Raw genomic sequence first — 12,563 nt, 5'->3', positions numbered from 1 at the left:
TCAACCAAAACGCATTAGCTGAAAACACAACATCTGTGTGGAGGTCTACTCCTAGACCTATAAAGATCCCAAATATTTAGGGTTCTGTCTTGAGTGAACAATGATCTTCAAAAGATCTTTAGACAACTCAGAACCCTCTGCAGAGCAAACATTTCATTCCATCAAAAGGTTGGGGACCGCTGATCTAGTTCACTTCACCCACATCACCAACGTAACATTCTAAGAACTGTTTTGTCCCGAGGTGCCATTTAAACAAAATTGGTGTTACCCTAAAGCGACGAACAACAGTGTTTGACAAACTGAAATAAAAATATTTGAAAATAATGAGGACACAACCTCACTTTGTGTATGCCAATTACACAACCAAGTCTATGGATAGGGAGAAAAGAAAACTAAAGTGTGTTCTAATTTAGTTTGTACTGAAGAATCTACTGAGTTTAAATTATTTTTATTGTAGTAAAGATTTGCTAAATCAATACTGAACTTTTTCTGCAGTAGTTACCAGGCTGTACTGCCAAAGACTGACACACAATATTGTAAATTAAGTCAATTTAAATCATTTTTTCCTCCCTATAATGTGGTACATCCATGCTAAAAATATCAGTGAGTGCTATTTCTATTTTAACTGTGTTATTACTGGGTATATCACAAATGTAACAAACACAACTGCATAATATAGTAGCATTTTAGCATACACTGTATAATATATATTTTTTAAGTTTAAAATCACGATGAAAATGATGATAAAATAGAAAGATGGTTGTGTTTATGTTTCAAAAATGTTTAACCTTTGACGGGTGTAGACAGAACTGTGGGCTGCTTAACCTGTGTCCATGGTGGGGTTATAGTACCGCAAAAAGTTGTCAAGAGTGTTCACTTTCTGTTCTTTCTTTGTTTTCCAGTGGATGTTATAGCAAAACTGAGGTAATAACCATCCTGTACTAACTTTGACTAAGATTTATGAGTTACCTAAACTTACGTTAGCAGAGCTTCTGAACCAGTCAAACCATGACATGTTAGATAACATTTATATTTTTGCATCTATTTCCAACTAATACTACAGAAGACACTTCTTACCCAATCAATAAACCAACTGACCGACCGGCAAACCAACCAACCAATCAACCAACCAACCAACTAAATTACTAACAACACAAATAACCAATCAATACTTTTGCTCCTGGGTTGTAAGTTGTTGTTGTGAGCTTGTCTTTGCAGAGGTAAAGGCTCTCTGGTTGCGAGTCATGGCGATGACTCTATCTGCATCTGCTTGCTAGCATGCCTCTCTGTCTCACCACATGGCACAGAGCTACATATCAAATATTAATCCCCTTGCCCTCAAAGTGTGTTTGTCCTTGAGTGTGTCTGACTGGATTCAGCAGGTTGAGCCAAGATGAGAGCACTGGAAACCAGAGGGGAAAGGAGGACTACAGCCTTAAAGACAGATGGATTCACATGTGCTGGAGACAGGAATCTACTACAACTCATTAATCAGTTGTGGCATCAGGAAAGCAGGTTTATGAACTCAACTTTTCACCGCATTTTCCCCCATTTTTCATTGTTCCTTTCAACCTTCCTGCCACTACTTTCATGCCTGTACTTCACTTTAGCATGCAGTCAGCAGTGTGACAGCGAGCTGTACTTCCTGACTATGGGTCGGGTTTTGACTGCTCACAAGAAAAGGCTCCAGAGGGTTTTCAAAGCAGACCAACAAACTGTCAGAAAAACATCACAAACTCTACAACCATGTCCTCTCCCACCATCTCACTCTACTCCTTCTCCCTATTAGTCTCACCATATCTTGTATGTCTCCTCTCTTAGAGCTCACTGTTAACGGTACAAGCCGAACCTCGGTTGTTCCTCACTATTCTGTTCTTAAACAATGGTTTTCTTCGAGTGGAGCTCAGCACATAGCTAGAATATTTGTTTGTGTTAGATTGCTACATCCTATGTTCATGGCACCAGATCCACTCTGCCTAGATGCCCAGGCTTGACTGTTAATTTGGACTCTGCAGCCATGACTATTTCTAACATGAACTGAAAGCACAGTCACTGGGGTATAATTCAGCAGTGACCCAGTTTACTGCATCCAGCCAGCTAGCCTGGTTAGACCCAATTAGGTATTCTCCATTCTCCAGAACCATCAAGAAAAGCAAATAACTAGCTAACCTCATTTCATGAAGCATGAAATATTTTTGAAGTACACGTCAATTCATCCATTCATTCATAAATTTTCCGGAACCACTTTCCTTGTGTAGCTACACTAGGGAGCTGGAACTTATTCCATCTGGTAATGGGCTTGATAAAGTAAACATGTCACACACACACACACACACACACACACACACACACACACACACACACACACACACACACACACACACACACACACACACACACACACACACACACACAAAAGTGCCCTGTTACATATACATGCATGTTCTCTATTGGGAATAAGTCTTGCTCCACTAACCCAATATTATATGACAGCCAGGCATCATAGAGGACATCATTGAGAGAACACACATTTCTGCTGCTTCCTGTGATCTACATCCGGGTTCCTTCACCATCTTTACACCACCCTGAGAACTACACTCCTCACCATCTGCATATGTTTAAAAGATTATGCTGAAGCCAAGAGCATCCCATCTCCTCCAAATGAGATGCTGTTGGTAGCCCTGTTTTCTGAAATTATCATTACTTCCCCGTCCAAAATGGCCCGTGGAGGGAAATCACTTTAATGAACAGAAGATGAAGACTGAAACAGCAGAGAGGAGATGTGGAGACAGTCCAGGCACACACCTTAAACATTACATTTATAGTGTAGAACTAGAATGAAAGTATTTTTAGTGAAGATGAACTGCTGCTGGTTGTAGCCTCATATTTTGGATTGCATACAGACAGACATCCATGTTCTCATCTGACTCACACAGTGGCTATCTAACTGTCCCTACTGGCTGTGCAGACACTCCTTTCCTTTCCCAAGAAGCTTGAAGGAAAAGAATGAGGAATGAAGTGGATTTGCATGTGATAGCAGATTACATTTAGCTGAAATGTGCTCTTCCAATGAAGACTACCCGGTGCTGCTCCGATTACACGCATCACGTCTCCTTGGATGGATTCTGTTGCCACTTCATTTTGCTGCTTTTTTTGGTTTTTGTAACAAATGCATCTCATGAATGTTTGCTCAGCTGTCCTCCTGCTCAAAAAACAAACTCTCTTTTGTGTTTCATTTCATACTTTATCATTGTTTATGTAACATATATAACTAATTATGCACAGGTAAAGTATGCATGTCTACTGGTTGATAAGAGTATTTGTTTTTCCTAATTTAGGGAGTTTGGGGCTGTTTTTTACAAGGCTGGAATGGATTAAAATGCTTTTAGTTATTTTAAATTGAGAAAATTCATTTGAGATACAAGCAGATTCACTGACGAGCTCAGTCACAGAGCAAATTAAACTTGCATCTCAATGTACTACTGTATATGTCTGTGTGTGTGTGTGTGTGTGTGTGTGTGTGTGTGTGTGCGTGTGTGTGTGTGTGTGTGTGTTTCTTGTTTGTTTTTGTCTACTTTGAAGTTTGAAGATATTAAGTATTTTTTTATACAAAACTGTGGCATTTATTACAGATGTGATGTCAGCAGGGGATGGGGTTATTGGAAAAGAGATAAACATAATCGGCCTGTGCAAATTTGACTTCTGAACATTAACACAGTCAATCAGCTCTGATTTTGTCAATAAATTGTAAATAAATGAATTAACACACCCCGCAGAACAGTTGATTAAAAACTGCTTGGGCAGAGGCAAAAACAAACCTCTACATTATGCAAAGTGAATGTGACCCTGCTGTATTCCCTTGTTACACTCATTATACCATTCTGAAGTGGAGTCATAAACAGGATGACATTTCCACACCTCTTCTTTCACCAGACTTCTTCAATTAGAAAATACCAAAAGAATGAAATTGCAAAACCATACCAATCAGCCAATCAGTGGAGCAGTCGGTCTAAGTAGTTGAGATGTCATCTGCAGTCTCAGATTAAATATAGTGAAAATGTCACCATCACACCGCCTCAGTGAGTTGATTCAAGAACAGTTTGATTCACAAACAACCGCTGCAAACGTGACTAATTTATGTGTGACATTTGTTTTGTAAAGTGACCAACCTGCAAACAGTCACAGTCATATGAAACAGACTGCAGCTGCCGTGACATTGATCACTCACGTTATGTTTACTGATGTGTCTGAATGTAGGATTAGAGCTTTGGTCTGTTGGTTAATGTCTTCTCTCCAAGATGCTGATAGTAGAACATTGATTTTTTTTTTTTTAAAAACCCACATCATTCAAACGCATCACCTGATGATCAGTCAGAAAACTATTGGATATTAAATCAACATTTCGCCCCATTGAATCTATTACTTGGCATAAAGGTTAATACAGTATGTTGGGGGGGGGTTTTCACGTCAGATCATTATCAATCAACATCTAACATCTTTTACTCTCTTACCTGTTTGTTAGTTGAGTGAAAAGAGTTGCTTCATTAAACTTGTTTGTTTTAGGGGTTGTTGTTTTTTTACTTCAATTTATTCTCCTTTGGATTCAGAATATTTACATATTACACGAAAAGAATACAAATTTGTTTAAATGAAGGGTAAAAGGGAACGGAAAATAATGAATGCTAGTCCAGTCTGATCCCAGTCATCTGCACATTGCAACTGCAAATACATTAAACCATTGTGATGACAGAAAACATTCAGGCTTGCAAGGATACAAACATAGCAACAAACACAAGAAACAAAGAGACATTCAAATAATATAAGATGTCCATGTATATAGATCTGAAAGTACTGGATTTAAATTTCTTAAAATGTTGTTAAACCACTAATCCTTCTGACAGCATCATGTCATTCCAGCATTTTCCAGTGGCATCTATCAGAAAAATAATATTCACCTCAGGATTCAGAACTATCTCAACAGGTCTGATTTAGACCAGGTTAGCAATAAGACATCTGGTGCAACATGGGAAACATATCCATCGCTAGGTGACCTGTTTGCCAATGCCTACATACTTCCAAATGTCATTGATGCAAACGTAGTTGAACAGTCAAGGCTGTGGTAATGTGTCTTATAAGTACCAAAGCAGTAGAATCGATGGTAACAATGTTAATGGCCATTAACACACCTGAGACTTAAGAACAAGCATTTTTAACTCACTTTTTTTTCTTATTTGTTGTGTCCCTAAACATTTGTATTCAAAGATAATCAGCATTTCTTTGCAGTGTTGATGGTATCGATTTTTTTGAACAAAGATTCAGATGTCCACAAATCAGGTTATCAAGTGTCCAATTGTTCCTATGCTGAAAAGTAAAAGTGCTAGGATTTCAACAAAGAACTCCTCAGGCGATTATCTCAGCGTGTTAGAGCGAGGAGTCTTACAATCAGACTTTGTTTCAAACCAAAAAAATGACAACAAAACAAAATGTGACCAAAAAAATGGTCAACAACTGTTTCTTATTCATTTTTATTTATTCACTGCGAAAGAATCCGATCCAGAATGTGGTATATTTGTGTAACAGTGACTGATTAGCACTAAGGGAGGTATTGTTTCTAGGCTTTTAAGACAGAATGAAAGGATTGAGCAGCAACACTGTGAGGAGAGTCTATAGGCTTTACTACTCAAGTTCTATATTACAGACCCGGAGTAACTGCAGTGTGTTTGTGTGTGAGAGAGAAGTGTGTGAAGACAGAGGGGACGATCAGAGCAGCGGACCCACTGTGCTAACTGCTCTGTTTTTTCAGTGCACACTATCGAGAAGGAATTAGCACTTAGTTCTTCCTGCTGGGCTCCACATCCTGCACAAAGCACTGAGGAAGAAGAGACACCTCTTCACTTCTGTTTCTGTCAAAACACGTGTGACACGCACAGTCTGCATGTGTTTGTCGTGTTTGTCTATAAACAACAGATTTGCTCCTGGTTTCTTTGCTGTTTACATCATGATTTTTTGGGGGGGACTACATGATGGGTTGTCATAGCAACAAGAAGATGGGAACTGACCCTCCATTTGGGCTCATATTCTGCTGGAGGTTTAAAAGGCAGCTTTTTTCTTCACAATGCTGCCATGTTCTTGCTCATGGGGAAACTGCTGGGTCTCTGTAGAATGACGACTTCGGTACCGACCAGTCAGTTTGTTTACTAAAAGTGCCTCGAGATTACACTTGTCGTGATTTGGTGCTATAGAAATAAAATTGAATTGTGTTACATCACCCTCGCTTTCTCCCTCTGCAAAAAAAAGAACTTGTCAAAGAGATGGAACATCACATCCTGTGTCTGGTCTTTTTCATGGATGAAAGGTCATGAGACAAGTTCCGTGATTCCACATATGAGCTTTTTGAAAACTTATATGAACATAAATGAGTAAAGAACAACTAGATCTTAAAACTATATTGAACGGAATATTTCATGTAGTAGAACAGTATAGATTTGTGCGAGGGAAAAACAGATGAGTTTATAAACTTTGTAGCTTTTGGAACTAATTCTGATTTGAAAGGGTGCGTGTGTGCGTGTGTGTGTGTGTGCGCGCGTGCGTGTGTGTGTGTGTGTGTGTGCGCGCGTGTGTGTGTGTGTGTGTGTGTGCGTGCGTGTGTGTGTGTGTGTGTGTGTGTGTGAGGCTGCAGAAAACTGTTTCCTCTGATAGATGAGGAATAGGACTGATTTTCACTGAGATGTCAGGATTTGTCCTTTCTTACTATCCGTCACTGCAGCCAGATGGAAAACACACACAGGTAGACACACATTCACACAAAAATTCTACATGCCGCTTCACACTCACATAAAAAGCATAGTTTTTTTTTTTTTTTTAAACGTAATAGTGGTGTTTTCCTTTCCAACCAATCAGCTTTGTTGTGTGCCGCGTTTGTTGGCCAGCATCTGCTCTGCTAAAGTGTCCTTGAGTGATAGTTCTGCCAACACCAATACTGGTGCAGCCTAAACAGCTGGATAAAATACTGATGAGGCTGCAAATCCAGTTCAGGAGATAAAACACACTGTCCTTCTCTCCTCACCTGATTTTGTTAGACTTAAACGTGATCACTTCAAATAGAAGCTGCTCATTGAATTTTTATAAACCTTTTCTGCTCACTTTGTACTTTTGCATTTAAGATGGAATTTTCCCCTGACGTTTATATGACTATCACCTGGACAGCAGCTACAATGGAACACATCTGTAAAGCACTCACGGTCACGGTATCCTTCATGATTTTAGGGGATTGTTTGAATATTTTCACCCTTTTAATGACTTTTCAGTCAGTTTGCTGCAGGTTTTGTTTGTTTTTTGCAGCGTGACCTAGTTTCTTAGTAATTTTTTTAGTTCTGTTTTTTTTTTTGGTCTTTAGTAGCATTTGATAGAGAGCGCGATTATAGTAAATGGAGACTGAGACACTTCAATGAGGCATCACTGGTCCCTAGTCTGTCATGATAGTCATTTAACAGACAAACTGCTGATTGTGATATTTTCCGTGGCGTTGAAAGTGTTTGTTTACAACATCTGAACTAAAATGATGTAAACATATTGGTAGGATTTTCCTTAACTATAAAAGTCATTATAAATCTAATGGTTAGAAAAATCTGTTTTTTAAGATATGTTTTGCTGTCATGTCAGATTACGTCCCTCCTGTCCAATCAATCTGGTGTTGATGTTGGACTTTCAGCTATTTGATGTTTTTCATGACAAGTTCTTTTGTCCAGCTGAATTCTCACCAGAAAATTGATCTTGAAATGCTCTAAATTGGAAAGAATTCTGTCAGCCCTCACAGCACAGCTCCAGCAAAGAGCCCTTAACAGCATACATTATGGTCTATCCAAAAAACTTTTGTTGCAGAAAAATCGTACAAAATGAGTTATGAGTGTTTGTATTCTGGCGTAAAGCAGCATAAAAAGTTATGGAATGAGGCGTTTGAATTTTACTTGACATCATGCATCAACATTCATTTGAGGTCTCAATGTTTACTTTGTAATGAAATTAAAACCAGTGGAAATCAACCTAAACAACCTTTAAATAATTTGGCAAAGATGCTACCCTAAGGAACCCTAACAGTTTTTACAAGAACAATCAAAATAAAAGATAATGGTGCACAGCAAACATTCACAGTGTTTAATGTTTCTAAACTCAAGTAGCTGCTTTGTGAGCAGCTAAAGCATCGCCGTCCCCCTAATTTTTAATAAAAACAGAGATATGGGTCATAATTTGTTTTAATGAGAAGGATATGATTGTCCCTCCATCTCCCCAGAGACAGATGGCTCTCCTGTGTAAACAACCCACCGTGACTCTCGGTAAAAAGAGATGAGCCCCAGTAGATGATCATCACTCACCCTTATGTATTTTCTGTCTCAGCGGAGAGTGGAGTGATGTAATCATCATCAATCTGCTGGCTGAACATAATAATGTAATCATTAGAGGAGTGTGACTGCAGACAACACACCGAGAATGTAATGGTGTGTGTCTGTGTCTGTGTCTGTGTGTGTGTGCATGTGATTGTGCGTGTGTACGCGCGTGTGTGTGTGTGTGTGTGGTATCTATGTATGATGTAGGAATCGGATGTATGTGTGTTGTGGTCCATCCTAATGATGAGTAATCCTAGGTGATGGCAGATAATAGCTGCATGTCAGTGCCCCGGTGAGAATGATGCATTCAGGTGCCTGTCTCCACTGCAGATCCCACCAAATAAAACCAATCGGCATCCCTTCGGGGAGGCCTCATTTGCACAAATGGTGTTTCATGGTTCCTGTTACCGCCAGATATGCTCCTAGTAATGCAGCTTGTAATTGACTACTGTTGCCCACAACAGTGCTTTTTTAATGCGGTGTGATGGTGGTTAATGGCAGATAATAGGCCGTCAACCATCAAACGAGGTTGTTTCTACTTATTGCACTACCCTGTTTGTTGTTAACATTATCACACAGAGCCCTGGTGGTTTGGCAGATTAACAAGCCTGCCAGCGAGGATGTCCATTTTGTCCACATGCATGGATGGATAAAAAGATGCATTTTAAACGGGAGCAGGGATGCTTATTATTTATTGCATCTGACTGAGGGAATCATTTCCATGGGAGATGTCTGAAGAGTGTGTTGTTACTGTCAAACGGCCATAATCCAGAACAAAAGGGTTGATAAAAATGATGTCAATAATTAGCCAGTACTTCATGGATTTTCTTGGACCTGGAGATATAGTGTAAGCTACTGACTGACCCTCTCAATGGTTGTACATGTGGAATAAATATACCATGGAATGCTCTGCATGTCTCTCAGGCTGGATAAAAGGACATTTGTATAATTATGTGTTTTTAGTTGGACGCTATATTCTCCTAGACGTGACTTTAAATGAGTCCTAATAAGGGGTGCCAATGAGTAGAACACAAAGTTTTGGTTTCAGTCTGCAAACACAAGACTTCAGTTAACACTGGAATTTACAATGTGACCTCTCTCAAATTCCATGACATGGTCTGTATCAAGAATTCATATGCTCACACACATGAGAACTAAGCTAGATGATTACATGGTCCTGTGCTGCGAGACATTTAATCACTCCATCATAAAATTACTGAGCTTTCATTTAAAATAGCGGGTGCAAAAAGAACAAGAATACAGTAAATAAGCAACGTCTTCAGGTGCTCCTTGGAGAAAAATGCCATATATTATTTCTTTATTCTGAACAAGATATTGGGACAGTGTGTTGATGGTACATAAGCAGACATAAGCTGAGGTGTGACGTGTATTACAGCAGTGTTGGCAGCTCCTGTGACGTTTTCCATATGTTCCATGCAACCCTTTCTAAAATACAAACTCCTTGGCGGAGGTAACTAGAAAGCTGAGATCTCATACCTCCGCCAACGCTGAAACCTGGACGATCAGGAAACAGTTTCCAGACATTGTTCAGCCCAGACACTTGACTTGTTTATCTGAGATGTATTTCAGTCAGGATTCAGGCCACAGACACTATCAAATGACACATTTTGCCCTCTATTGTATTTTCTCGTATTCTGATTGTGATCCATACCATGATTGAAACCCAGTTATGTATGATAATTGCTATTATTAACTCCTTGTCAAAAACATCCACCAAACTCAACATTTCAAACAAACGTAGACAATAAAAGAATGTCCTCCAAATGTCATTGGTTAGGGTAAAAATACAATAAAACAAAGAAATAATTGAAGGCCGCGACCTGCGTTTGCGGATTAAGCGGGTTAGAAGATGAATGAATGAATGAATAATTGAAGACTGTGTCTTCCGGGAGCTCCTTGATTTTGTCTCACTAATTCATACACAGTTTTGATCGATGGGTTAGCTGCTAACTTTCACTAGCTGCCCTAACATAAGTACACCTCTGTCTTATAATGCAGCCTTGCCAGGTTCCTCCATGTGTCGACTCAGAGGTGGAACAATGAAGCCTTCATTACACCTTCACACCTGTTAAGGGCAAAAACGCACAATGGTCCAGCCTTGAACGGGTTGCGTCAAAGAGGTAATGTTCAAGAAAGGACAGCGGGTATGGGTTATCCCTCATCAGTTCTGAATTATCCTCCATTAGTAATGAGGATATCCTAATGAAGTTTAATGTTTAGCCCTGAGAGAAGAGATGTCAATTTGAGTCGACACCACAAATGCTCGAAGCTTAGCCCGACTAGCATCATCCATCACAATCACTTTCACATCTGCCTTCCTGCTCATGACTGAACAGTCTAATAAGCAAAGAGGTGGGGAAGAAACACTTTTACTAGAACCTAACCAGGCGTTTGGAACAAGACCATCGACAAGACTTAACAGGGAGTTTCACATCGTTATAATCACACGTTCAGATGACTGATAAATTCTGGCAGGTAGAGAGAAAATGACACACCAAAGACAGGAGCCGACAGGAATTAGAGAGAGAAAAAAAGAAAAGAGAAAAACGTGACAAAATGAAAATGAATCCTGAGAGATCAGGAAAGAGTTTTAATCACTGTTTGCTCCTCTTTGCCTCCTCACACCTCCCACCCTTCTCCTCCTTTGAGTCTGAATCCTCTCTGCCAGCTATCTGCTCCCTCGTTCCTCACACACAACTACTAATGAAAAACCACTTTTATTTTCACAGAAGATTAAAATGTTTCCCTTATATTTCCACTGTTTCCCCACTCCTCGATATATTTGCCTTGAAAGACAGCATTGTTATAAGAGAGAAGATAAAAGAACGGAGTGGAAGAAAAATGTCAAAATTTGCATATTTTGATCTTACATTTTGCCAGTGAGTGGAGGAGGACAACACCAACAGACCCCACCAGTATTAAAAATACAGGTCGAACAATTCAGGTACACAAAAGCTTAAATAGCAATGAAAACTGATCCTTGTAGACGGATATACAGTATACAGTATATACACTTTCTATTGTATGCATATTCTATTGTATTCTATATTTCTTTACCTCAGAGTATCTCTCTGTATTTCTCTGTTCTCTGTATTTATTTATTTATTCCAAAACAAGTTTGCTAAATATTTTTTTCTATTACATATTTGGAAAGCATTACAAGGCAGAGTTTGCTAGATATATCCAATTACAGTCAAACCTCGGTTTTCGAACGCTTCTGTTCTCGATCAAATTGGTTTTCGACCAGAAAATCCGAGAATTTTACGTCTCTGAACTCGACCAAAATTCGGCTCTCGACCAAACCGAAAGAAGCCGAGCGTACCTGAACGCGACTCAGTCGGGAGCCGAGCGAACTCGAAAGCCCGGGATGCTTCCTCCGTAGCGCATTCGTGTTCAGAGTTCGACAGGATATCTTTTATTAAAATAAAACACAGTGACTTTTTCTACCCCTTTTTATTTATGGTAAACAGTATACAGTGCAGTTTATGGTGTAAAATAGTTTTTTTTTTAAAAACTTAGAAAAAGCCGTTTTTTAGACTTGGGACGGATTAAAATTATTTACATTATTTATAATGGGAAAAATGGTTTCGGATTTCGAACAACTCGCTTTTCGAACAGCCTTCTGGAACGGATTATGTTCAAAAACTGAGGGCTGACTGTATGTGCGTTTCTGCTGAAAACTACACAGCTGGTGGCAAACCAGGAAAACCTGTTGGGATGTGTAACGCGTTGTTAGGACAGAATTTTTTTCGAGCTGCTAACGTCATGCCTATTCTTCTAGGCAGTCGTGTGATCAGTGTAGCTGTGAGATAAAGGGGACATGAATAATGTTGGAAGAATTGAAGTATTTGCATGACAATGTTCAGTGTCTGATCGATATGAATTTAAATTCATTCATTTTGTTCGTGTCGCTTTTTCCGGTCAACCGGGACTGCAGGAACTGATTTTTCCGAAAACTCTGACCATCCATGTGTTGAAAAACAAATAAACAATCCAACCCAAACCGACGCCAAACTCCATGCAGAGTGGAACCGAACCCAAAGCACTGCAAACCACTGAGTCATGCTACAATTAGGTTTTCAGAAACAATCTCTCTTCTTTGAAAACAATTGTTTGCGTGACGTGAAACGGTTTCTGTCTGTGTGTAACAGATGTTGG

At 39.4% G+C, this 12,563-nt stretch overlaps 1 protein-coding gene across 1 annotated transcript in view; it reads right to left on the bottom strand.

The window, feature by feature from the left end:
• Positions 1-12,563, bottom strand: part of necab2 (N-terminal EF-hand calcium binding protein 2) — a 107,375-nt gene that overhangs the window by 76,374 nt on the left and 18,438 nt on the right. The gene's annotated exons all lie outside the window — the stretch shown is intronic.

The sequence above is a fragment of the Antennarius striatus genome, chromosome 4, assembly GCF_040054535.1.
Source record: "Antennarius striatus isolate MH-2024 chromosome 4, ASM4005453v1, whole genome shotgun sequence".
Lineage (NCBI taxonomy): Eukaryota > Metazoa > Chordata > Actinopteri > Lophiiformes > Antennariidae > Antennarius > Antennarius striatus.
The sequence above is the reverse complement of the archived record's forward strand: the minus strand, read 5'-3'. Positions and strand labels throughout refer to the sequence as shown.